We start from the raw sequence: 24,164 nt of genomic DNA on the forward strand, positions 1-24,164 counted from the left end.
AAAGACCATTGGACCAGGTTTTTATTTGTCTTACTCTTACGATGGGTTACTTTATCTTGTTTTGTACTAAGGTCTTTTCTCTTCAGTACTGAGCACTGACGTCATCGTGTTTTGTCCTGTGCTGTTGTTGTGTGTGTTAAAGGAGAGCCGACTCACTCCCTGAGAATCAAATCTACCTGCAGGTACAAATAAAGTTACCTCACCTTACTTTACTCCAGACGGGGGCGCTAACATCGTCACAAACAGTAAGATCCTCACAGGAGCTTTAACCTGCTGGTTTTATATTCATGTGAAACCACTGATGGAGAAGCACCCTACGCATGACTTATTTAGTGACTGTTACAATATTTATTCAGATTTAATATTATGCGCATTACATTTAAAAATAGCAACTCTGAAGGTGTTCAGGAGCAAACACTTTCACCTTATGACATCAACCCTTTACCTTTGTTACCGTCCTCTTTAAATGTTTTCATTTAGTTTTTGATCCGTAACAAGTTTATTTATCTGTGGTTCATTTAATGTCCAAACCTTCCATCTACCAGAAGGTTCTTACTTTATTTCAAAATAAAAGCAGGGTTGAATTCAAAAGCAAGTCAAGTACTCTCAATTTAAGACAGTACAACATTTCAAAATAAGAACCTAGCAATTTCCAATTTTAAATGCTAAATACAGGAAATTCAAACATGCAACGATATGTGACTAATCGTGAATAACATTTGAGATTTTGCAAATTAAAATGATGATAATTTGACAGTCCTAGTTGTTCTTGATTTGTTTGTTGCTGACGTTCCTCTTCAGCCTCCATTGCTGGACTCATCTCATTCCTGTTCTTTAATCTGCAAAGTCTGCAGTCCGCACCTCTCTCTTGCAGCATCAGGAGCGTAACCGTGGCAACAGAAAGCGCAGCAATGTTTGATGAAAGCACATTGTGCATGGAGGATATTTAACAGGGTCCCTGCATGATTCATTAAGCCAAGTATAAAGATGAAACCCTCTTAGTGGTATCGGAAATTTAATTTGAAGGCAATCTATTCATTCGGATACACAGAGCGCGACAAAGAGCTGAAAAGTCTCACATTTTGTTCTTGTTTTGCAGAGTTTCACACAGACAGGGTTTATTATTTTATTAATAAAATTGATAAAAATCAGGGTAATTTGCAATGTACACACTTTGACTAGGAGGCAAAAATGCACACAAAAGATGGACTCAAATCCATTTGTCCCTAAAATCACACTCATGACGTGTATCTTAATTTAAAACCTGTAAATCAAGAACATCATCACAACCTTAAGACACACACAAAATGTATAAATCCATGGGCACACTGCAGGAAACAAGCCGCCATTGTCACTGTGTCGGGTGCCGCCGCAGGGCCAGGCTGCTCACAGGACGCTAATCCTTCCTGACGAGCCTTGTTTACATTTCACCTCAAATCACCCCTCTCCCTCCTCGGCCCTCCTTGTGTTGCTGACACGCAGCACTTAAAAAAAGATCCATCCGCCGCAGTGAGAAATGAGAGCACGGCCGCTGCACTAACGTGCTCAACGCAAATACAAATTAGCCCAGTTTCTGAGAGAGACTCTCGGCTTCAGCGGATATTTAAATTACAGCTGAAGATGTAGGAAAAGTTAAATCCTGACCTGGGAAAACCTGATTATGAACAACATGCAGAATGTAACACGAGGAAAAGACGAGGCACTAACTGCATGTGTGCTACATTGTGAATAAGGTTATAATAACACATATGCTACATTTTCATAAAACATGTTTCCTTACAGCAGAAAAAAATCATAAAATATACAAACAGACACATTTTACAGGATCAACCCTGTTTGTATATTATATTAAATACTAGACCTGAGATGGGACAGATGTCTAGTTTCTCTACACTTGAACAAAAGAGAGTCAGCTGTGCATATTTTTTTTAATAGGGCGACAGTGGCTCAGTGGTAGAGTCTGATCTCACCCGGAAGGTTAGGGGTTCCTCGCCTTGGCTGATTAAACGCTAACGATAATTATCGCGATGTAATTTTTCTCAATATAAATATGATAAATGTTGATAATAGATTGATAGATTTAAACCTGTAAGTACAACAAGCTTCCTAATTCGCCTTCAATGCCAGTGGCCACTCGACATTAAAGAGAAGAAGAAAAATGATGACGTACAGCCAATCATATCGCAGGGATGTGAGCAGGCTGGCATGCAGACGTTTGGAGCAAAAATCAGGCTTTAAATTTGAAAGATAGATATTTATTGTGATTTCATTTTTGGTCCAGCCTTACGGGTTTCTGCAGCCACACGTCGATGTATGAATGTGTCTGAACGGGATTAGTTAACATATATGGACACTTTGTGCAGCAGCAGTGTGTGATTGTGTTAAGAGTGTGTAGGTGTGACCTGCCTTGTAAAAGCGATCCGAGTAGTCCAAAGACTAGAAAAGGCAGGGAACACAAACTCGGCGCTGCACTCTGACTCTGATTTTAAATATAACTCAGAAAAGTTCAAGATCAAGCAGAGTGTTCACTCTCTGAAAGAACATCTCTCGCTACCCACCATGAGGGAAACCTGGCGGAAGTGTGTGTTTGTGTGTGGTCAATAAGCTCATTGGCCCATCACAACAAGCCATCAGCAGCCGTCATGATATTTCTGGGCTTTCCTGTTTTCCTGTTTTCAGTTACTGTATGATTACAGCAACATCAGAACTCTCAATATAGCCTCTCCACATCACAACAATTTCCTCCTATAAAAAGGGAAGATCAAGAACATACATGAGGGGAGGAACTGTTTGAACTGAGTCAGACAGAACAGAGAAACATTGTGAACTCTGGTCATTGGGTTCCCTCTTAATCCAATGCACTCTTTTTACTGCACATGCTAAACATGAGTTCGCTTCTTGGGTTATTCCTTGTATTGTGGTTTATGTATATTATGTATATTACCAAAATGAAACCATTGTTTAACGCTGAAATGTACCTCATTTATTTTGTACCTTCACCGATTTTTTAAAAATAAAAGCAGCTTTTTGAGTTTTTTTTCCTGTTTTTGATATCAGTAGTGTATGATTTTACAACAAAAACAGATATGAAGACTTATCTACAATATTCAGATTAGTCTTCCCGGTCACTTCTTGTATCTCGGGGTGGATCAGGCAGATATCTGATCTCCAGACCAGACAAATTAAAATCCAATCGCTTCACAAACACTTGAGGCAGCGGTTTGATTCACAGCTTACAGTCAGATATTGAAAAGGTGTAAATGTCTCACCAAAACAAAAAGTGTTATCATTACTGATTCACTGCTGCTGCTTTATTGTCATTAAGCAGTGCAATTAACCATTCGTTGTCTGATATTTTCATTTCATGCATTGCCTTTCTGAGAAATTACAAAGTTCCAACGGGCAGATAATGAGGCCATGAAAAAGAATCGAAATCGAATCGTGAGACACCCAAAGATTCCCAGCCCTAACGCTAGCTGATTAATGCTAGCTGGCTAACTTTAATCTTACCAACTGCTACAAACTCATGAACTAACCTGAAACACAAACCCACGGTTCACTGGATCCAAACATCACGATCCACTTTTGGTGTATGACTGCTGATGTTTTAAAGTCTTTCCTTAAAAAAGCTGAATGTTCAATATTTCTGAATTTGATTGAAAAACAGATAATTGAGAAAATAAATACAGTGGATACTTTGTTGAACTGAAATATGGATATACTGCAATCAAAGTATAAAAAAAAATCTAATTAGCTAGCCATCCTACATGCTACGAGGTGAGACGGTTTTACAAAACTGAAAACAACATGACAACAACGCTCCACTGATGGAACAACAGACGAGTAATTTCCTCATGAATCAAACTTTCTTCATTCATAAACTGGTTCCGACAGAGAAACTGACGGAGTAGTTTTATCAATAACGTGAGAGACTCTGTGCTTTTGAGAAAACAAAGCATGCACAGTCCGCTCCTTCTCACTGTGGCTGCTCTTAGCTCACATAGGATGGATGTGACATCACGATTATCGACCGATCTCATCATCACTTTTTAAATCGTCCAATGAAAAATCCTAATTCTTTAGTGAATCCATTCTTTGTCCCACAACTACAAATGATGGTAAACACTGGCTCTGGTGATTAAAGTGTTGTTCCTATAGATACTACCACTACTGTTACAGCTTAAATTTTTATTCTAATGGCTGTATCATTATTCAGGAGAATAATCAGAGATTAAAACATTACATTTTCTGACTAATATGACCCAAGGAAGAAAAGGGAAGCTCAGTAAAAAGTAAATTAAAATGTTCAAACCATCCAATTTTACAACTCTCTTTGTCCTGCTCTTTTTCATTCACACACTTTTTAAGAATTAGAAATGCTAAAAACACACACACAACCTCTTTAAAGAAAAACATAAACAAACCAACCTGGCAGTAAACAACACAGACAGCCACGAGTCTAATCCACGCACCTGTAGATCAGGTCAGCCTCCTGCTCCTTCTGACCTCACTTCCCTCTCCTCCCTCCCCCTCTCTCTCTCTCTCTCTGTCTGACGTACGCTGGAGGGTCGAGCCTTCAGTCCCCAAACAGGAAGAAGAAAAACTCCAAGCTCTGGCAGCGACAGTGCAGCAGAGCTGGACCGCTGAGAAACACAGCCTGATGCCTCCACAGGCTCTCCATCACAACCCGCCTCACCGTCTTCAGGCTCGTCTCCCGTCTCTCAAAGCTTTCTGCTACTTTGGTTTCTCACCCAACCAGCTATGCTCATCACACACACACACACACACACACACACACACACAGTGGCAATGTATGGCTTGCAGGGGAGGGAGTGAGGAAGAGTCCATAAGGTAGAGAGTGGGGAGTAAGGGATGTGGATTACTAGAAGACTCTTAGAGGGAGGGAGGGAGGAGTTCACCAGTTTCTTTTCACTTGAATTAGACGTCTCTGAGATATCAACCTGAGGAAATATGTTTCCTGCATTCAATGAAAGGTCAGTGGACACCCCCGTTAATTACCGACTGCAGGTGTTTGAGCCTCACCCATTGCTTATAGGTGCTTAAAATCCAGCAGAGAGTTATGAAATGTAAGATTTGAGACAGGGTGTTCAAATAGGGAAGGCATCCATGCATTTTATTTACTCCATTTTCCCATTATATCAAGAAGTTTCAGGTTGTTTACCAATTTCGAGCCTTAAATTCCAGTCTGGCCTGAAATATGTGTGTCTATATAAATAGCTCAAGCCTGTCTCTCCTTTGTTGGGACGCTTCCATCAAAGCAAATCTTTATCACTTTTCTTCAACTCCTCCCTAAACCCCCTCCATTATTATGCTGCTGACAAATCCCAGTAATAGTTCTGTGCGATACCAGTCATCCCTGTGGAGACACTGGTACAGCTGTCTTTCATAATATTGGTGTTTTTTCCGTCCTTATGTTTGTCTAATGGACTCTTGAGTCCGTCAATAAAAATTATGAAATCTTGACTTATTTATTTCATATTCTAAGGATAACAAACTTGTTTTTTCCTGCTATAATGGATTAACTTATCTAAATTTCCTGAGATAACAAAGCTAGTTTTCTTGTGATAATGGGATACCTTTTTGGCGATCTAGAAAATAAAACAGGCTGTGATAGTCTAGACCATAACATGCATTGCCCCCCGCCCCCCCCCCGCCCCAATGAGGCAAGGTAACCTTTTTCTATGTTTGTTTTGAGTTTTTTAATTCTGGGGATGCCAGATAAATAAGACGACATCTTGAGAAAACAATCAGGATTCACTTGTTATCACGGGAAGGCAAAGTAAATAAAATATGGATGCGTATGTCCGCTTAGGGCTTCCATAGAGAAAAAGCTCGGGGAAATGAAACATGGCACTGCCGCCTCCTTTAGAGAGTTTGGAAACGTACTAGACATGTCCTGTTCTCCTGTGAGTGCCATCGTTGTTGAGATAAAGCACGAGTCCTGTCATCCGTATCATCACCTTAAACACAGTCCCGAAGTTCCTCTGGGAGCCACATTAGTACCACTGTGTTTGTGGAGCTTCATTAAAATGAGTGTTCACAGCCGAGCAGCTGTATGCAAGCCATAAATCATAACCAGTTGCACTGCTAAGGGTGAGCTCGGGTTGTGTGAAGCACGCCTGAGCTGGATTTTCTGACAGTGGAAAGGTGCTTCAAACTTTGTGGAAGGAGTTTGGGGAGAAGTCTGTGCTTTTTCAACGTGACCGTGTCTGCACGAGTGAGATTATTTAAGACATGTTTGGACATGTTGGATAGGAGGAACTCAACTGGCCTGCACAGAGCATTGTCTTTGACCTTTCTGAGCCTCCTTTAAGGAATTACAAATATTGAAATCCTGGGCTTTTAGTCAAACCTCAGAGCCCCTGTCACCCAAAGCCCAATCTCAAAAACCCATCGGCAATTGTCATCTACAGTCATCTGATAGATGATAGGGGCCTCTGGGAACGGATGCAAATTACTCTGGAATTCCAGTGACGCCAGCGGTTAGTGTTCAACAACTTCCAGGTAAGACTTTCTTTTCCATGTGGCATTTAAGTCTGCAACTTAAACGCTGTCATTTCCCCCAGAGAAGCGCCTGTTCATCTATTTAGCAGCTTCAATCTGGTATGATCCAAAAAACAGAAACAGATTTTCTGGTAAATAACAAGCAATTGACGGGAATCAAGTCAGTTCTGTCCTCAAGAGGAGAAGAATATGTTTAAAATGTTTGAAGACTGGAGGTCAGATCGATAATTTCTTATGCATTTCAGGACGTCAGGGAATCAAGCGCTGATTGGCTATCGTGACACAGCGTCAAGCAGATTTGTGGCTCGAGTTTAAATGTTTGAGCTAGAATGTATTGTCAGCTTCACTTTTATAAACATATCTGTTTATAAAAATAAAGTTTACACGATAAAATACTTTTTAGAAAACACAATAAATTCTGTCAAACGTAAGACATCTGTTTAAATAAAGTAAAGAAACAAAAAAACACCTATATGCATATCCTTACAATATGATGTTTCTGAAGGTGTTTCTTTATTTGCTTTTTAAAAACAGATTTTTGTGTTAATCTAGTCAGTAACAGTAACTTGATGACATAATTAGAGTATTAATTATTTTACTATAGGTAACCAAACACTGCCAGTGCTTGCAGTGTGACCACCCCTCTGTGCTGCGCTGAGTTGGTACATTCCATGAGAAGCTGCTCAGTCACTGTTACTAAGGCCCACCCCTCTTGAATATAGGACATGACGAGCGAACAGCGAAACTTCAGGGGTTAATCGAGCTGTTGTCTCCCCTGCTGTGAAGACACATCCCGCTGAGATTTGTGAGAATGTGTCGACATGTGGCTTCCACATGAGCTAGGGGTTCACTCATAATTCAATCAATGAACAAACTGATTCATTGCTATTACTCTATCGATAAACTACGATTGGTATGCGCCTGCAAAACTTGCATGGATACATGTTTCTCCACTATTCCAAAAGTCTGTAATTATCTTAAAGAGGACATATTATTCCTATACATTTTCAAACAGTCCCCCTGTGGTCTAAGTGAAACATCTGTTCCGTGCTTTGGTCAGAATATAACATGAATCAAGCACCAGAGGAGGTTTGTGACCCTGTAGAAACCAGCTCTCTCAGAACGCTCCGTTTTGGTGTGTGTGTCTCTTTAAATGTAATGAGACCTCCCTGAGTTTTCCCCGTAGATCTCACTCCTTCACTAGAATAAAAATGGCGGACCTGCACAAAAGTTTTGTTCTAGTCTGGGGGTGGAGTCCATGGGTGGAGATACCAGGGGAGGGGATTTTTGTTTTGTTTTGTTACCAGAATCCCACTGTGACATCACAAGGAGAGCACATTTAAAATGGAGCATTTTTCTCTGTGTTGTAAGACTTATGCAGACCACAAACAAAGGACTGGATGGGTTTATTTCACATTCTGTGAGTCGGTAGACACTCAGGTTACCAAAATAAATGTTCAAAAACACTGTAGAAGTGGATTTTTCATAATATGTCCCCTTTAATATCCTGTCACAGTACTGTCAGATTGTTTTTGATCTGTGAGCGTTCTGTCTCATATTTATGTGAAACTTATTTGAAAATATGCAGCACTTTGATATTCAATGGCCTTCAGTTGTACGCAGTGATTTAATTCAGCTAATTTTAGACCCTGCAGCAAAAACTGAATATTAGCCTGTCGTCATGCACAATTGATCAAATCCAAATTAATCTAATTATATTTGAAGAGGGCCTTCTCTAACAGACACGAGGGTTTGGCAAGTGTTTCAAAAGTGACCGTTACAAGTTTTGCTTGAGTATAAATGCAGTCTCAGTTATAAAATATTAAAGTGCTATAATATTGTTTCTAAGATAAATCAGGACAGCAGAGATGGGATTATATTTCCCACTGCTGTGTATTTTACCAGACGAAAATAAAAATCACAGACACTGATAAAGTATACAGGTGTAACCCATGTGCTTACAGTGAGTTTTCTTTTTTTGTTGTGCGACATCAAAGAAACATTACCATTGCATGTTTTTTTCTGAAAGTTGCATGTGCAGAGTTTCAGGTGCAACGCTAAAAAAAAAAAAAAAACCCTGCAAACATATTTATGCACATATGGCAGAAAAGAGCTCCAAACTTCTGATCCATGTAACCCGGTGCTAAAAACAGAACAAGTGAATAACTACAATCCTGAAAAATGTAAAGGAGGTGACAGTCAGATACCTTCTGAAAATATTTTCAGTAGCAGCAGAAAAAGCTATCACCTGTAAATGGTCACAGACTGATCCACACACAGCAGATAACTGGCTCGATATCATTCAAGACATTAACGAGATGGAAGGATTGACTTTATTTAGATTAAACGCACAGTATGTAAATTGGGGGCTCTAAATCAAAACAATAACAAAAAGATGACATCGGGGATGGCGGGGAATCATGGGAGTTCCCTCTGCTACTCCACCACCCCCCGAACTAGGAGTTGACCATATGAAGACGAACGGGTGAAACCGACTTGAAGAAAAGAATATCACAGAAGAGCTAATGTATCCACGTCTAATTTACATGAAGTTTTTTTTTTGATCACAGCAGCACATAAAGCAACAGCACGGCAGCTTTCAGCAGGCTGTTCAGAAATGTTCCATACATTTTCAGGAGTGCATGTGTGAATGCAGCTTCAGTCAATTCAGGTGCAATCAAAGCGACTTGCTGTTACTGATAGCACTCATGATAGTCAAGGACTAAAACGTTTGCTCCTGTTTTTATTCCCTTTTTTCTTGCACTGCGAGCACCGATTGTTTTGACCAAAAGTATCTTAATTAAAAGAGACAATTTGCATTTATCTCAGCCTGTGGACATGGACTGACTTGGGGTGTGGGTTTCTCCTCTGCCCTTATTTGAAACTTTCCTCCAATACAGACGCACCCAAGAGTCTGTTTTTTTGATGCCCAGAGCGGGAGAAGTTTCGCAGCCCCCCCCCCCCCCCGGACGTATCGACTAACTGTTCAAAAACCACCTGAAGGCAGTAAACTCATTTGCAAAACTTATCATCTCTAAAAAAGAGATGATAAAAAACACTTTTTTTGATAATCATAAAAAATCATTGTCCAAGATTACTTGGCATGCAACTCCAAACAAGTTAAGATTTTGTGAAATTTAAAGAAGATATCAGATCTATGAACACAATCGGATGCTGTGGAAGAAGGTCAGGGGTAAATAATGCGAACATACCTCACGATAAACAGGTTTAAACATGCAAACAAAAACAAAAAAAACACACACTGGTATGATCGTTCAAGTTCCCCTACCCCTCAACGCAAAAACCTGTTAGTCCATTGTTTCCCACCATCTGTGTACACCCAGATTCAGGATGTTTACCAAGAGTAAGAAATAACCTTGGACTCCACACACACACACACGCACACGCGCGCACACGCGCGCGCACGCACACGCACACACACGCACACACACGCACACACACGCACACACACACACGCACACGCACACGCACACACTCTCTACTACATTCAGCCAAAATCCTCCGAGTATAGAATGCATAGTGTAGAGCGGGGGAGAGTAAACGCCTGCACACAGTCATTCCCTTCTCTGTGTAGCAATGGGAGCAGAAAAAAAAAATAAAAAGATCTAGCACGAGATACATATAACAAATGTGACTTACTATCATGCAAAATGTATAAGCTGAATGTAAAAGTCCAGAGAAGGGGAAGTGTGTCGTCTAAGGACACAGAAACATTTTCACTTCTCAGCTGTAATCCCGGAAATAGAGACAAAATGTATCTCTAAATATATCAGTTCAATGACGAATATTATTTTGTAAAGAATTAGAACGCATTACGTTATCTATTTGGACAGGCACTTCTGCGTTTTCTCAGCTGCTCTGCGTGTCTCTGCTCACCGAATTTCTCACAGTGCATTTTCAAATCTCAAACACGTTCGCTGCCAGACTGATAAATGCACATGAATATTCATCATTTATTGAACTCCATCGCTCCTCTGAGCAATTTGGAGTGCGAGCGTGGGCGTGCGCGTGTCCTCGTTTCACCCCGCGCGGCGCTGAGGGAGGCCTAGTCAGCCGTGCTCTGGGGTGTTCAGAGCCGTGCAGCGGGGTTTGAGGCTGAGAGCGAGCGCAGCGCACAGCACAGCACAGCACAGCACAGCAGAGGAGCGAGAGCCGGGTATTATCTTTCTTCATTCTCCCTCTTAACTGTTCATTTAGCCTGAACTGACTGCTCCTCTTCAAAAATTTAATTGACACACTATTAATTCTTCCTCGAGACGGATTGGAGTCTTTTCAGATTCAGATAATTATGCTTTTTTTTACCGGATGATAAACCTTTTTGACTTGCAGCTTCTGTCACCAGGACCTTTTTTAGCATAGTTTGTAAATCATTACAAGGTAAAGTGTAATAAGCTTTATCACCAGTAATTATTCAATCCTCATCTTCACACAGCCTCAAAGAGCTCTGACAAATCACATAGAAGAGGCTCAAATAAAGGTCAGCAGTGCACTGCAGCATCTTCATCCTTTAAGTCAACACAGATGAACATAAGGATGATTTTGTCCCCTATGATGGCACTTCAGAGTTTTGTGGCACTACACACAGGTTTAAGTAATACTAGGGGTGGGCGGTAAAGAGGTATCAATACCGGCACCAGAATTATGTTCTATAAGATATGGATTTTTGCAACACTGTCATTACCGGTTGAAATACACACGTTTGGTTGTAATCAACTGATATCATGGATTCTGCTTTCAAATACGCTTCAAGTCTATTTTTTGACAAAGCTCCCTGCAAGCACGCGCCATGCTGGACAGAATAGATCGAGCCGGGCTGGAAGTTAAGACGAGGGAAATGCACAGAGCGTCCGGTTGATTTCAGAATAAATGTGCAGAAGTTGCCTTAAGCTGTCAGAATCTGTGAGTCCAGTTTTCACTTTTTAGACGGACATTTGAGGAAGAATCCACTATCCAAATTAACATAAAACTTTTGCAGCCCCACAAGCTACAAAACATCGACCAGCTCGAGACACATAATGTGCATCTTAAGTCTGCGGCTAATTTTTCGCACAAGTACTGCAAAATAACCAGCTCTTCTATCATCATCATCATTCTCCCCCTTTCACTAAATGTTGACCTCAGTTGACCTCTACCATCCTACAAACATGGCCTTAAGACTCAGTTAGAAGCTCACACACTGAAAGGATAAACACAGCGTGTGTTTTTTCTTGCAATAAAGTAACCAGATAAGAACATCTAGTAAGAATCAGAGCTGAATAATAAACAGAGTTGGATTCTGATGGTTCTACAAGACAAGGATCCAAAATACACAACATGCTTCATCACTGTATTCACCTGAGGCTAAAAGGTGAAACAGGCGACAGCACCTAGCTCCTCTGGTACTCACTTGATCTAGGGCTCCAGTAGGTGAGTCATGTGGTGGCTGTGGTGGCCTCGTCCAGGGCTCAGAGCGAAGATAAAGGGAGGAGGAGGAGGACGACGACGACGACGAGTTCAGCAGTGGGCGAGCAGCTTGGAGGTCGAGATTATGGAGCTGCGCTGGTGGGGTTATGGCTCCACAGCCGCTCTGTCACATGGCACCATCCCAGGTGCAGGGAGAAGCCTGCTGGCCTCCAACTGTCAAGAGAGAAGAGGAGCAAAAGAGTTCAGATGCAGAACACTGACAGGATGCAGCAGGGGCTGGTTTTCTCATCTCATGTTGAAATGACAAGAGTTCATTTCTCAACGACAATCATGACATGCAACTCAAACCCCGTCTACCGTCACTCTCCTTGTTGAGACACCTGACCAATCAGCATCAATCACTCTGGCAGCTGAGGAGGAGGAGGATCACAACAGCCATGAACACTTTCAAATTGTTTTGTTTTCACGTTTGTGGATATATTGCTTTGATGCTTGCACAAAACTCCTGAAAAACTCCTGAAGATTTCGGGGTGAGTTTCTTTTAAGACAAAACAGCCAAATTTTTCACTCAAAATTTATCCCAAGTTTCTCCTGTCGGCCACTTCCACTCAGGAGACTCCCTTGCCCCGCCTCTCATCCCGCTGTGAGGTGCATGTGTGAACAACCAGATCAGGAGGATTTCAGGGGCAGCCCTGAAGTTGTCTAGAAATCATCAGGAGTGCATATTTGAAAAAGGCTTGAGATTGATCTATCATACTTTAACTGTTAATAATCGCATAAGGACTCCCTGATTTTGTTGATTGTAAGAATATGTTAAATAGCTATAGTTCACTAATCCTGCGGTGGATTTTTCTCCCACTGTTTTCCATGCACAAGTTTGTTGTTTAGGTAGCATAGGCCTGGGCGATATGAAAAAAAAGGTTATCACGATAAAAAATGTCATATCAGTTGATATTGATAATTATCACGATAATTGTCAATCATTATTTCTTTCAAATTTAAAAGCTGATTTTTGCTCCTGAGTGAAAGTTGAAGAAACCAGATGGTTTATTATGTTTTAATTATTCTTTATTGTAAGAACATGACAAACTGTAATTAAAACAGAAACATTTCAGCATCATAATGAGCTTATACACGGAGCTGGAAAACGCTCATATGACAGTTTGCTGCTGAGGAGCCCCGTTTCCCAGTGGTTGGATGGTGTCATTACAGGTTGAAATATATCAAACTTTTATTGAACATTTTTAATATTTCTATTGACAAAAAATATATCGCGATAATTATCATTATCGTTTTATCGCCCGGGGCGAGGGTAGTATAACAAATGCTAAAGTTAAAGATCGTTAAAATGGTGTGGCATATAAGTAGAAAAGCTGCCATGTTTAACAGATCATTCTATGGTTCACTACAGAAACCAGTACTGATACTGAATCATCCACCAAATCGAATCCTTTATCTGCTTCTTGGTGATGAACATGAAAGTGATTGGATGGTTCATGTCTTCACAGTCATGTTTCATAACGCTCCCTCACAGTAAATGTTTAAACAGGAAGGTGATACATCAGAAGAAGAAGTGACGTCGGTCTGGAGTCAAGGTCAGTTCACACTTTCCAAACATTTATCAGATTTTTTAAAAAGGTTCATATGGGCTGGTTTAGAGTAAACAGAGGAGAGGCACACTGTACCCAATTAGAGCTCACTCACAACCTTGATGGTGTTTGTTTAAGGACAAAGGGGGATTCAGCGTTAGACTTCAAGTGGAAGACAGCTGAGGAGTAATTAAAGAGCTTGGTGATATGAAGACTGTCATCATTAGACTGATTATCCCAAACAGCTACAAACTGTCAGAGCTGGATGCTTCAACTGAGAAGAGACCGGACGTGCATCCACTTTAACAGTCCTTTTTTTCAATCACACACACACACACACACACACACACACAGAGAGCAGAGAAGTATGCACACACTGATTCATCTACTCCTGATGTTTGTGTTTCCTGACAAGACATCGGCCTGATATGCGCTGGCAGCTGGCTGGTTAGCCGCACAGCAGGTGGGACAGACTGAACACACTCAGATCTACACGGCGTTCTGTCAACTTCCACGCCTTCAGCTCGAGAAATCATAACAGTTGTCAACAAACAGAACAGCGAACACACATCAGTGGGCCGCGTATCTTTCTCTTTATTCTCCCCCTCTTAATAGAAGCAAGACTTAAATTCATAACGAGATACCCAGAGTCAGATGGCCTCCTGCAGCTGGGAGATAGCCCGCTACCTACCGCATTTATATTCAGTGTGACTATTTATACCACACGTTCAAAAAACACTGTTCTGTGTGAAAGGGATTACAGCTGAGGGCTGAACAATATACAATAACACCATGACTGCGATGTGCGAATGTCCAATATTCACATTGCAGGATGTGCGATGCCAATCATGTGACTTGAAGCACTTCATTTAGCCACTTTTCTTAGAGAAAAAAAGCCATTTTAGTTGTTTTCCATGACTTATTATTTACACCAAAATTCAGTCTGATATCAGCGTCAGTAGTCACAGAACTGACCGTTGTGCATGCAGAGTGTGTGTGTCCCTGCATGTAAGATGTAGACACACAGGAGACACTGCTGCAGACACATACCTTGGCATGATGCTCGAGGCGGGCGTTCATTTACCTGAGGCGAATTCACAACGTGAGTATTCCCATTACCAGGTATGGTGAGACAGTGATGCCGTGGCCACATTATAGCTGAGCGGATGTGATGCTGATTGTTTACTTTCAGCAGATACACCTGAAGCCCTCACGCTGAAGTGTTGTGTGAGTCACAGGCAGATCAAGACTGTGAGCTTTGGTTTAACTACAAGTTGCTATCATTGTGCTCGTCATGCTAAGTACGCTAACATAACTTTAAACATTGTTAAAACTGGTTGATGACATACGAGGAACACAGTAACAAGCCACACGCTTATCAGGTTTATGATGAAACGTATCGCTCCACCTATTCTCTCTCTCCACATGTCTTCAATTCTCCGTGTCACTGTCACAGGCCTTAGCTCCCCGTGTCAATCAATGAGCCTTGGCCGTCCATGACCTTGTCGCTGGTTCACCACTTTTCCTTCTTTGGACACTGTTTTGTAGGTACTGGACCCTGAACACCCTGAAAGAGCTGCAGTTTTGGAGATGTTCTGACCCAGTCGTCTACCAATCATAGTTCTTCCACTGTCAAAGTCGCTGGCAGCCTTACTCATTTGTCCTACTTCCAACAAATCAACATTGATGTGTTTGACCCTAAAGGTTCCTGGGGGAGGGCCTCAGAGTCCCCCAAAGAAGATTGAATTTTAAACAACTTTGCTATAACCCTGGAAAACCAACACATTAGCAATTATGTTATATTAAATTAAAATTTGAACAGGACAGATTTAGATTTTTACACAACAGTCTTAAATAGGAGTTTATCCTTTCTTCAATGTTCTAATTTCAGTAATTCCTCAAAAATGTTGCTTGTACAAAGTGTTTCGTTAAGCTAGGTGCACGTTACACATGTGTGCCCACATTAAGAAAGGTACGTGATTGTAAGAACTCCTACGATGAAGGAGGAGGTGACATCGTTGACCAAAGAAAACTCTACCCCCCCCCCCCCCCCCCCCCCATACATGCACTTTAAGTTAAAGACAACCCATTTCTTTTGATGGTGGAAAGTATGCAACTTTATCAGAAGACGATAAAGCAGCATTCCACACAATCTTTACGTTTCAGAGGAAGCTCCGTCCGTCCTTCACCGAGTTCAACCACGAGCTGCCTCTGCTTGTTTTGAAACAACACGGCGGTCTTTATGTCTCATCTATCAGCGATTGTAAATAAGTACAAGGACTGCGTGACAAAATAGTGCAGATGTAAAAAAAAAGGTCAGCCAGCTTAAACAAGCACGTGTTATCAGCCGGAAGAAGGTCAATGAAAAAGTCCAAATTCAGAGCTCTGATCTTTTTCTTTTTTTTTTTAATTGTAATCCAATAACACTTTGTGTTGAATAGTTCAGTACATCACATGTCAGAACTCTAACAATACAGTCATGAGTTCTGCTCTAACACCTGATTATGTTACTCTGAAACACTGCCAACAATCACAGATCAAAATTGTTCTCTAGTTCATTGTTGATTAACCGCTGCATCAGACGAAGGCTAATGAGGAAGATCATCTCTTCATTTGTCCAATAAATTACATTTTTTATCATCATCACTATCATGGAATTAACACATTGCTGGACTGTTATTGACATTTCACATATCAGATGATTGTTGGATCAATGGACCATGAATTCACAACATTTTGCCAATCAAAAGAAGCCCCAGCTAGATACTCTTAGATGGCCTAGTGGTTGGGTTGTGCTTCTTGTACGGAGGCTTTAGTCCTCAAAGTGGTTGGCCCCGGGTACAAGTCCAACTAGTGGCTCCTTTCCTGCAAGTCATCCCCACCTCTCTTTCCCCAACTTCCAACTCTATCCACTGTCCTGTCCAATTAGAGGCAGAAAAGCCCAAAAATATATCTGAAGAAACTTGGAAATGGTGAATGGACCTGAGCTTGTACAGCGCTTTTCTAGTCTTCTGACGACTCAAAATGTCACAGCTACACATTCACACACTGATGGTAGAGGCTGCTGTAAAGTGGAGCAAATTGGAGTTTGAACCCCCGACCTTCCGGTTAAGAGACGACCCCCCCCTCCCAGACACATAGAACGTTTTAAATCTACATTTTATTGCACATTTTACTCAATAACCACATAATATTTACCTGGTTTAAAACGTTATTCAGTGAAGGTCTACTAACCAACCACCACTCTTCAGTTACCTTAAAACTGGTTGCAAATACCATGTTGAACCTCTCCCAGTGTCTTGAAATGTTGACACATTTTAGACAACATCTTAACAATCAATCAAGCCACGGCTCACTGGACAGCTAATTACAGCCGAGTGGGACAATAATTTCACGTCTATGCTTCAGTAATGATGGTTGTTGTGGCTTTCATAACACATTCAACTCGCCCTGCCGTTATCTTGTAGCATTTGTTTGTTTCATGACTTTTCTTTGTATAACCTGGCACTTGACACTGGATGTTCAGCAAACAATTGTTCATAAACAGACTGACTGCACACGCACACACACAGAGACACAATAAATTCCCTCTAAAAAGAAAAACAAATCAATGTTTTCAGGCTGTGGTAGATGGTAGTTTGGACATCTATCTTGGATTTTGTAGCCATGGCTGGTTGGTATGGGTTGCCTATTCCAACACTCTCCATTGGGAGATTGCATTACAAGCGTTAAAGGTACAACACACAAAACCCCAGTTGTGGATATTCCCTCTTCTGATAAATCAATTCATGGAAACATTTCTCAAACTCATTTGATTATTCATTCTTTATTTCAGACTAATTTGGAAACAAAATGCAAATTCCAGCCTCTGTAGTGAGAGATTTTGCTCTTACTAAGATAAAGTGAAGTAATTGGGCTGTTACTGCAAAGTGGAACCTGACAGACTGAGCAGGACCCCGTTGCGAATAAGGAGGGGCCTCGCCAACCACAGTTTATCATAGATCGTTCTGTTATGTGTTTAATTCACATGCCCTCTCCAGATTTGTTGATTTCTCTGTCATAGCGTTTAAGTTCTTCTTGAGCGCAGATTCTGTTGTGATGGTTAGTCAAAATCATCAGAGCTCATCTTTCTGAGTAGTTCTGTTTTAACGAGTTATTTGATATTAAAAAAAGAGTAGATGTAACGCCATGATCGGAAATCCACTTGAAAATGCTGTAAGGAGGCACATTTTTGTCAACAGAGCTATCGCTAAGTTAAATGTAATGCTGCGGTTATGGGAAAGGGCCTGGCGTCAGTTCGACCACCCAGCTCCCTTCTGCACGTCTTGGCTCTAAATTACGTCACCAGCGCATTATGTCAACTCCCGTCATGGGGATAATCTGGTTTCAATTCAGTGCAACGAAAGGATAACAGGAAGCGCCGTCCATTTTAGTATACAGTCAATGCTACAGAACTACAACAGCTTCCCTGAGGTCATAACAATCCATGGTTCCCTTTAGACACAGGTCAAATGTCAACATGGAACTATTCCACTCTACTACTACTGGGAAGTTTGTGGCCAATAGAAAGTTTCCACAGTCCTCTGGAAGTGGTTAGCCTTTACAGTGGCAACATCAAACAAACAACTGTCTGCTGTAAACTTTTTCTAAAGTGGCAACCAAAAGCAGCATGACTAATGAATTCCAGCATCTCAAACAAAATGCACAAATGAAAGAAGTTTGTGCCACTTTGACTGTTGGAGCCAAAATGTATCTTGAATATTTGAGTGTAATTCCGCCTTTGAACACTGGACGGAGTCTCCGTTTGTGCTGGGCATAAAGCCATGAGTGCAGGTGATTGGCACCAGGTGTGAATGGAGGCAAAATGTTTTTGACTGTGTCGGCTTGGAAGTATGATCAATGTGTGTAACATCTTAAATTGTGTTACTTACTGGACGTTGCTTGGTATTAGATCAGATAATTGAAATCCTGAGTGCATTTGTGAAAATAAATAGCTCGACGGATCCAAAATGAAGTTATGTGTTAGACATAGTTCTTGTTGCTTCGAACTGAACCAGCGTCTAAGCCAGTCCAACAGTTCCTGCCTGATTGACTTCAACATAAAGTAAGAGTACAATCATAGTTAATGCCACCACCAGGGGGCTCTCAATCAAAAAAATACAAAAAGATGACGTCGAGGCTGGCGGGGAATCATGGGAGTGATTCACCCGCTATTCCCATTTTTCGATGAAAACGAACTCCGAGTTGACCGTAGTCAAGACAAACGTGCAAAATAGACCTGAAGAAGACAATATGTTTACTGACAATGTCTCCAAGCATATTTAACATGAGGTTTTTTTTTTATCACAGCAGCACATACGGCAACAGTACGGCAGTTTTCAGTAGCAGCTCACGCTTTCTTATGTAGCGGTCTTTGACGTAACATCCTGTGTTTAATGGCGGCCACCACGAAAGACACTGGGTGTAACAACTATAAAATTTAGGATTTCTCTGGCTTTGGTAACTATTGGAAATATTTCAGCTAATGTAAGTACTAAAAAAATATATATAACATGGGTTGAGTACATTTTTCATTAATTTAGATATTTTAGTGTAAAAATTGGACATATTAAATTCTTGAAAAAACTGAATGGCATCAAGACTCTAAGAAGAATTTATTTGCAAAACTCATTAAAATCAAGTTTAAATGTGGGTCAAAATATGATTGGAGGAAATGACTCAGCAGCTGCTGCAGGTGAACTGAGGGTTTTACAGTAATCAGCAGAAGAGATAAACTTCCCTTAACCTAATTTCACACAATACATTTTCTTCTTCCTGTTTGCGGTCCGTGACATGATTCCCATGGTGTAGTCACTTCTTACTGCAGTCTAGCGTTCCCACCAAACCTGTTTTTTCCTTTATACATTTTTAGTTGTCATGTGAGGTCCAAAAAGTCGTGTTACAGGCATGCTGAGCTGAAAAACCACACCTCTGTGACCTCAGCCGAGTGGGACAAGAAAGAGAATATGCTCAGAAAGCTCAGTGGATATTTGCTTGAATATTATAGAGGGGTAAGAGCTTTAGCCTATTCACTCTGGGAAAATAGGCATGCAGTCAAACCACAAACACAGAGATTATAATAGGCCTTTTAAAGAGCCATAATGTGCTTAAGATTCCTTTATGACGTACACGTGAATGTATTGCATAATTACTACCAACAATGAAATGCATCAACGAGGCCTGCATTACACAACAGCTATGCAACACATCGTCTTCCCTTGAAACACTGCATGTAATCTTTAAATGCATGAGCAAATGAGCAAAATGCTTCAGCACTCACTATGCAAGAAAACAAACTGATCATAATACATAGAAAAACCAGCAGGATTACAAGACTGAGTGAGAAACAAAGGTAACATGCTATGTCCAAAATGACAACGTTAAGATACATCCTGATGTTCACCAATTGATTTTAGCGGTCTAAAGTTAGCATCACACAGAAAGATAAACTGAGGATGTTTGGAACATCTTAGGCTTTATCCACATCAACAAGTTTTCATTTTTGAAAACATAGATATTATAAATGCGTCTTATCCACCAGATATTACAGTTAGAAAATGTTGTCGACATCAGACTAACACACCTAGATAATGCGGTCAGCGATCGATTTACTCTTGCATGGCTGCTACCAGCAACCAGACTGAACTTCAGCGATCTTCGCTTTTCACTTAATAATCATGTCACCCAAGCAATTCAACTTCTTCACGATAACAGTCATAATCAATTATTTTCATTGCAACGTTCTTCCTTTGCAGCATCTGAACAACATAAAGACATCAGGAAGCTTTAATCATTTAATTCAAATAACCTTAGCATGCTAAACACTGCATGTACTATATTATACTTTCTACTACTCCCCATTTTCTGTAGCTTGTTTTGTCTGTGAGTAATCTTTGGCTTTAATTCAGGTTAGGCCTTCAAAATGGTAAATGGGCTTTAGCTTGAATATTTCTTTTCTAGCCTTCTGACTACTCGATGTGCTTTCACACTGCAGGTCACACCTACACATTCACACTCTGATGGTAGAGGCTGATATGTAAAGTGACAATCAGAAGTAAAGTAATTCATTCATACAGATTCATACACAGCCGATGAAGGAGCAGGAGCAATTCAGGGTTAAGTGTTTTGCCCAAGGACACGTAGCTGCAGGAGCTGGGGATTGAACCCACAACCTTGCAGTTGAGAGACTCTACCAACTGAGCCACAGCCGCCCAGGCATTAAAAATTTTGGATGTTTAGAGATTGAGCTTGAACCAAAGCCTACAAATTTCTTCACATAAAGATCGTCAACTGCATCATGTGGTGTTATTTAAGATTGAGCCCATCACACAGATATTGGTGTGAATATAACTGTTAATTGTAAACCTTCAGTAGGCATTTGAATATGTGAAACCACAAACAGCAGACATTTGCACTGCATTGTTCTTCACACTTCCTTTCCCTCTTGGCGCTCTGGTTCCCTCAGTCAATGGCCACCGTCTAGACATCACAGATGCAACAGTGTTATACTGCTCTGCAGCCTCTCTGCTGTGCAATAAATCAACCTGCTTTTCCTCTGACTCCTGAGAAAGCCAAAGCCCGTACACACAGTGTTCATGGGTACCACCGCTTCTCATTGTGTTACATGGGTTTTGTTTTAGTCTTTTATATGTACATTAGGCCCTGTAGCTGTAACTGCTACTATGCAAGTCTGTTAATGTTTTTTTTAAACTGCATTGAGTGTCTGAGGAAAGAGGAGGTTGTGTGCTATACATATTGAAGAGCCCCTTTAGGTGAATAAGTGCAGTTTGTGATTTTAGCCCATACATTTACTTCCACTAGCTTCCACTCATGCCCAGCTCCTCTTCACACAGTCCTCTTGCATTAGTAATCCCCCAGGCCTGAGTCAGTGGCCAAAACAAAATCAGTTTATCGTGAAAAGAAAGTGAAACTGGACCCATTTCAATGACGACGCCATTATTAATGAAGAACACATGGGCATGACTCCAGTCAAAACTATTCTCACAGTCACCTGGCTGTTATTGGTAGTGTATCATGTTTACTTGTTATCTAATACTTTCACTTTGGGTAGACGATGCCGATATGACAGAAAAGCATCATGACCAGTATGCTGTTATCTACATTTTAAAACTTCATATTCATCCTCCCCGTCCAAAGAACATCTGTGTGGCTGCTCAATTTAATGGCTGTTGTGATATGAGCATTCAGAATAACCATATCCAAGCCTGAATTTACCGTAATGACTGTGACAAATGATATCAGTCAACAATGGTTTCCCACTCGATTTGATCTGAGGCTACTCCAGTTCACGTCAGTTCAAGTGTCCTTAGGCAGCATACTAAAACCCATAATTTGCTCCTAATGCATGGTCAATAGTCAATGTACTATTACTGATCTGAGTAGTCAGAAGATGAAAACGAGGATATATAAGAGCAAGTCTGCTTACTGTAATCATCATCATCATAACTGTGCTTCTAAATACACTTCATGTAGGTGGGGAGGAAACAATACTTTAAGATCTATTTATGTGATGAATCATGGTAGTATCCTGACAGCATCTTCAGAAGGCCTTGATTTGATAAAATAGCCCTAGAGTCGCGGCTAACATAGAAGATAAAGAATACATGAGAACATCACCCTCAGTAAACGAGAAATGCTTTCCAACAAAGCATTAGTATATAGAGGCCTGGGTTTAAAGAAATGCTTTTACACCATCACACTGCAGTCGTGTAAGGCTTAACGCTGCGTCTCAGTTACCTCGGATCTTAGATCTTGTGAATATAATAGAATACAAATGTTGTCATGAAAAATATAATCATTTATCAAAGATCATCAAACACATCATCGAGCTTTAACCAAAATCTGAGGCAGAGATGTCTCATTTTGTCACACACCTGTTGCCTTGACTCCTCTCACATCAGGTAGGAGGAACTTAGGAAACAGGAAAGGAATCAAGGATGTAGAAATTAGGACAACAAAACTGGGAAGCGTACACCGAGTTGAAGCCTTCTAAGGTGAGATAACAAATAAGTGAGACAAACTTAATTGCTGACTGCAACTTTTCACAGCTGTGAAGTGGAAAATGTTGACCGCCCACCCGTTTTCAAACCTTGCAGACCTTTATGCTTCATTTCACAAAAAGGTGTTTGCACAGCCATATGTTCATTATGCACTGTTCCCATCACATCTCAGGTGTTCACATCACAACCCACAACTGTTAAACTTCCTCTGAGTCAGAAGCAGCAGAGGACCTGTGAAGAAGAGTTTTGTCTCTGCATCACTTTCTGTATTTCCAGTGAAAACAATCTCAAAAGAAAACCTACCACATCCACACAGGAAGGTATAAACTGTTGTGCGACTCTTCTCATTGTGGCCTGACCCTGTTCGTCAAAATTGGGCCACTGGGGCTCGACTCACTCAAAACAAACCGTGCTCTCTCTGCGCTCTGTTTTCTCGCTTGCCCTATCACTTTCTTCCTGTGCGTGGTCTTTCTGTTTCTCTCATTCTCCGCCTTTACCTTTCCTCCTTCCCTCCATTTCCTCCCAACCCTCACAAATTCTCACAGTCTGCTGCACTGGCCTTTTCTTTTTTTTCCCCCTTTCTTTCTTCCTCTTTACAGGCGAGAATGTAGGCCATCGCTCTGACAGCAGGAAGGCAGCGAGGAACCGTAGCGGCGGCGCTCTTCTCTTCTTCCCCCTGCATTCTGCTCGCTCACAGCAGCTGAATACAGTACTGTGTGTATATACGTGTGTTCCTGCCTTAGAGAGCTGGATTCGAGGGACAAACAACAGCACACAGGCACCAGGAACGGATCTGTTTCAGCTTTGCAGCAACGAGAGCTCTTCCAAATCCCATGGCATCCGATCAAAGATTGATCAAGATCTTGAAGAGAGGGGGTTTATTTAATGCACATGTGATCATACTCATTTGCCAGGACTAAATAAACAAAGCCCCTCAAACAGATGTTGATACAAGACAACAACTGTAGATATCACACCTGGATTAAAGCAAAACTGCATTAAAAAACATAGCATTCCTTCAAATCACTAAAGTAAACAAACAAGAACCACAAGCTGCAGGTACATGAAATTTAAGATTAGTTTTATTTTTTTGCATTACCAACCAAAACAATAAATTACAGATTTTCTACAGAGGGGTGGATTGCCTCTTATAGTTCTATTCAATCTGTTTATTAGATTGGATTCACATTAACTATTTTCTCCAGTTTTTATTTTGTTATAATGAAAACTAGAGCCCAAACGATTACTCGATAATGTCGGCATATCCAGTGACTGTCGGTATCGGCTAATTTTATCACAGATATGTGCCGATATTATTAGCTTAATTCCCCAGTCAAATAGAATTTAATTTGAGTTTTATTGTGTTCAAACTAGCATTTCTCTTCCACCAGCAGAGGGCGCTGTATGGGAGCGTTATCACCCTCCAGAGGGTCAAGTTGTGATGCTCAGTCACTTTCCTGAGTTAATAAAAATAATAATGAATTTGACCAACTTGGAATTGTGATGCAAAACTAGCGAGGGTGACAACGTTTTTCATTTGAGCCGGATTTATACGCCTGTGCACCTT

General features: G+C 40.9%; 1 protein-coding gene across 1 annotated transcript in view; it reads right to left on the reverse strand.

The window, feature by feature from the left end:
- The window catches only part of ncoa1 (nuclear receptor coactivator 1), a 65,839-nt gene that overhangs the window by 36,245 nt on the left and 5,430 nt on the right, over positions 1 to 24,164 (reverse strand). The window contains 1 exon segment of the mRNA XM_065964129.1: positions 11,933 to 12,162. The gene's annotated coding sequence lies outside the window, so the exon portion shown is untranslated.

This window comes from Labrus bergylta, chromosome 15, assembly GCF_963930695.1.
Source record: "Labrus bergylta chromosome 15, fLabBer1.1, whole genome shotgun sequence".
NCBI classification, from domain to species: Eukaryota; Metazoa; Chordata; class Actinopteri; order Labriformes; family Labridae; genus Labrus; species Labrus bergylta.